General features: G+C 54.1%; 1 protein-coding gene across 5 annotated transcripts in view; it reads left to right on the top strand.

Annotated features, from left to right (window-relative positions):
- The window catches only part of LOC113207477 (homeotic protein antennapedia-like), a 186887-nt gene that overhangs the window by 65980 nt on the left and 116512 nt on the right, over window positions 1-4395 (top strand). The window contains exon 1 of one of the 5 annotated variants that reach the window (XM_052271408.1): window positions 2378-2900. The exons of the other annotated variants lie outside the window; for them this stretch is intronic. The gene's annotated coding sequence lies outside the window, so the exon portion shown is untranslated. Of the gene's footprint in view, window positions 1-2377; window positions 2901-4395 lie in introns of those variants that run through there. 5 annotated transcript variants of the gene reach the window in all.

Below are 4395 nucleotides of genomic sequence, written 5' to 3'. Positions count from 1 at the left end.
TTTGGGTGTTAGTGGACGTGTATGCAAAGTCTTGTGTGATCCCCTTGGGTTTGAGAGGGGGTGGGGGAGGTTTGGCGGCGTGGAGGCCCCTGTGGCCGAGGCGTGGAACTTGGACGGCGGGGCGTAGCGTGGTTGCAAGCCACGGGGGACCCGAAAAGTTTATGGTCGGTGAGTGAGTGTGTGAGTGTCTCTAATGAAAGTATATTAGAAGGTTAGGCTAAGAAGGAGAACCTTGCACTGCTGGGGCCACGCGGCCCCGGGGCAGTGCACCCCAGTGTCTCTACACCCCGCGGAGGGCGCGCAGTCCCTGAGAGGGGTAGTCTCCCTTAGCGGCGATACCCCTTGTGAAAGCGATACCTTGTAGGGAGGTTTTCGCGAAACATCAGCATTGCTTTGGTGTCGATTGGACCGTTCTTGGACGCCAAACCAAGCAGTTAATTGTTTTGTTATACAACAAACGTGACAGTAAATTTTGTTATCACCTAGCAGTAAAAAATTGCGGTGTCCAATCCATTCAGCATCCAGTGATGTGTGTCTCCCGTCACTATCAGTCTTGTCTCGTTAACACGTCTCCTGGTCGCCCCGAGGGTGTGCGACAGAGACGGCCGTCGCGTGTGCTCCTGCCAATGAGTGCGACAGAGAGAGATGTATGTCGCTCAGGCAGGACGCTATGGCGCGGCGCGCTCTAACGAGCCAGGCGGACGAGTTTTCGGGCGCCGGCTCAGCGACACCTGTTTTGCCAATTTAGCCTTTCCCGCGAACTTGCTGACGGAACATTTCGGATGTCGTTCGAAATATGTCTGCAAAACGCGACATTCCGCAAGAACTGTGAAAATGCCGTCCTTACACGCTAAATGACCATGGCCATTTTTTGTAGCTACTGACGGACGATTTTAAACTTAAAGAATTTTCGAAAAAGTTTAGTTTTGACCCAATTACTACTTAACCACGTCCCTTAATAGCATGTTTTTCAGGCGTAAGACAGATTTTTTTAAATTGAAAATATTCTTTGAATTAAAAATATTTTTGTTGTTATATTCTGGAGGTGGGAAACAGATGCGACTCCCTCTCTGTGTGTGTGTGTGTGTGTGTACAGACGTGCCATGCACCGCAGGGACACTTAACGTGACAAGCGATTGCGTGAACGGAATCACAACGCGCGATCAGAGGGCACGCGGTGCGTGAGTGTGTGTGTGTGTGTGTGTGTGTGTGAGAGAGAGAGAGAGAGAGAGAGAGAGAGAGAGAGAGAGAGAGAGAGAGAGAGAGGACGGGGGTTCTCTATCGCATCGGTAGCCGGTCGGATTGGTCGCACTGGGTCGAGTCCAGTCGCGATAGCCTAATCTCGTGCGCTGCGTTTCGTGTGAAGTCCTGCAGCGGCTAAAAGCCACGACACGGGCGAGGGAGCGAGACTGCGTTTCCAGAAGGCCGTGACTCGTTACGTCCATTTACACGCGTTTAGACTCGTGCGGCGTTAATAGTCGGTTGATGGTATCTTTGGCGTTACGCAAGCAGGCGACCGCCTGGCTGTCTCAAGGAGGCTTTACTACACTGTCGATGATCTCAAAAACAGTCCTGTTTCTCTGAATGCATAACTGTGTGCATGAGGATGGTGTCACATGGACTTCTTGTGCTGTGTGTGCTGGGCTGGCGTAGCATTTGTTGGCTTTAGCTGTCGCAGGCGGTGGGGGTGGCATGGCGACCGGCCCGTGCAGCTGGACCCAGGTGGTGTCGCCGAAAGGTTAGGGTAACATTTGAAAAGGCTGCGCGGGCCCCCACCCCCCTCCCTCCCCGCCGCGATGTTGTTGTTGTTGCTCCGGGCGCACATCTCTCATTAGAGCGCCTGATGCCTTTTATTGCTCTGAGAGTCCCTAGGATTATCACGATGGCCACCATACGTTACGTTTGAACTGTTTGTAGATTTGAGCCACGTTCTTAGACGATTTAACTCGTCGTCGAAGTCAGGACCCTCTCTACGCTCGGGAAGGTAAAGAAGCGCCGTGTCGTCGGCTGAGCCGTGGGGGATTAGCTGGATGGCGCGTGTATACACGGTGTCTTTGGTCGAATGGGGCCGTTTAGTTTTTCCGCCAGACCGCTCGTAGAGTTTATCCGTCAACCCCGGGCGGGATGTCGTCGCTGGGCTGGAGGGGCGTTTTGGTGGTGTGGTGAGGCTGAGGAGCGCGGGGCGACGCTCTCCCCCTCTACCGGCGGCCGCGCGAAGCCCGCAGCTTCGGGCGCTGGCCGCTGGGTGGCGCCGGCTGCCGCCCGGCCCATGGGCCCGCCGCCCCAACCCTACCGGCCGCGCGCCGCCCGCTCAGTCGGGTGCTGGCGGCGGTCGCTGACGCTGCTGCCCTCTCGCGGCCCGTCCCGGAACCCTTCGGCGGCGATATTCCCCACGCGGCGGCGATACTCCCGGCTCGCGCGCGACAGCCGGAGCCGAGCGGCGCGGAGCGGACGGCGGCGGCGCCCGTCGGAGGCTTTCCCGCCCTAACCCGCTCTCAGTCCGGTGCGCGGTGCGAGGCGAGCCGTGCGGTCGGGATGACGGGCCGAGGGCGCAGCAGACACGTGTGCGCAGGACTCGCGGTGGACAGCGAGTCGTGAAGTGTTTGACGCGACGGAGCAAAGTGTTTGTGGCGGACGCGACGCAGCCAGTCGTGGGGTGTCGTGACGGACACGACACGGTGCAAGTTGTGAAGCAGTGTTGTGACTTTTTGTGTGGTTGGGACTTTGAGTCAGTGCGGTCTGGCGGATTGCTGTGCGACCGCGGGACAAGTGCGTGGACTTCCCTCCCTCAGTGTTGTGAAAAGAGATAGAATTTTTCCCTGTTCGGATTATTCCACGTATCGAACAGCATTCGATCAAGTGACTGTGTTTTTGACGACCGGGTCTCGTCCACCAAAGTGGTGAGTGTTAGTGTACTAGACTTATTTTGCTGGTGCTCTTATTGTTGCCTGAAGACGTTCAGAAGTAGATGACTGAGAAACTGTCGGCCTTTCTTGATGTCATTTCAGTGCATGACTGAAAAACTTTCGGTCTTTGTTGATGTCATTTCAGTGCATTGGAGAAAACAGCGTCCCTCAAAAGCCCCTTCCCCATATTCGCACGCGATAGCAAGTCATTCTGTCCTTGGTGACAACTTAAAATTTTAAAAGTAAATCAGTGCCCTTGGCTCGAAAAAGGCAATTCGATTTAATAAAGACTGACTAGCAAAATGCATTGAATTTAATTTTATGCAACCCCCTTTTCTTGAACTTGGAGACGGTGAATCTTTTCTTTTCGCCAGCGCACCCCTCGCTGTTTTCAGATTCCTCCCGTCATTTTCCTCCTTACCTCCCGCGGTGCGTGGTCCGATTAAGGCCGTAATTGACGTTGCCGCCGCCCCCTTTTTTTACCGACAAGTTGTTAACGCGCATTCTAACGCCGCACATACCGCCTTTATACTCACCGACGCCGGCCGCGACAGTCTGTTTGTTATTTCCTTTTTTTTCCTCGCAGCTCATTTCTAAAATATGTGCTGCTCAGGAATGCCTTTTTAGATAACTTATAAAAAGGCAATGGAATATGCCGTCTTCTTACGCGTGGGTGCAGTCGTGCGAGGGACCCATATCTCGCCAATTGTAAAGCTCAATAAAAACCCAGATACAAAACCTACCATTAAATTCAAAATAAATTTTTATATCATGGTAAAAGTGCACATTCTTTCATCAGTTTTACTTTTTTACCTATTTGCCTGTTGTGGTTTTGCTCTGCTGAAATTTGTTGTTGTCGAATGGTTTTCTGGCCCGTCACGAGCTGCCGCAGCATTGTCATGAGTCATTGCCTCAACAGACCACCAGACCACCCTAGGGGTTGATCGTAGATACCCCTTGCTTCCCCCCTTGTTGAGCGCGGGGTATCTTCCTAGCCCCAGCATCCAAGGCTGGCTCTCTGTGGTCCAGAGTATCGACGGCGCCAAATTTGGCGATATATCAGCGAGGATTTAACCACCGGACTGGGGACAGCAGACTGGCTGGGCTGACTCTATTCGAGTGATACTATTATCTCCAGAGTGACCGCTGGTCGCGCTCGGGCGTCGCGCTGGTGCCGGTGCGCAAGGCCTCTCTCCGGGTCTTCTCTTCCTCCGGGCCGGTCTGACTGCCAGCCCTGGCTGCCGGCACGTCCAGCGTCATTCACGGCCCCACATGCAACCAACCATTAGCTTATAAATCACCCCATCCGTATGAGTGATTTACGGCCGAGAGAGAGAGAGAAGGGAGTGAGGGGGGGGGGGCTAAGGTTCTCGGTCGGCGTGGAGGTGCTGCCTTCTTTGCGCGAGAGTGAGAAGGATGAGAAATTAAAAAATAAGTCTGGATGCGTTCGTTGTTTGGGTGTGAGGGACGCAGAGAGAGAGAGAGAGAG

The sequence above is a fragment of the Frankliniella occidentalis genome, unplaced genomic scaffold (genome assembly GCF_000697945.3).
Source record: "Frankliniella occidentalis isolate FOCC.00 unplaced genomic scaffold, Focc_3.1 Scaffold161, whole genome shotgun sequence".
In the NCBI taxonomy this organism is placed as follows: domain Eukaryota; kingdom Metazoa; phylum Arthropoda; class Insecta; order Thysanoptera; family Thripidae; genus Frankliniella; species Frankliniella occidentalis.
This window is presented reverse-complemented; position numbering and strand designations above follow the sequence as displayed.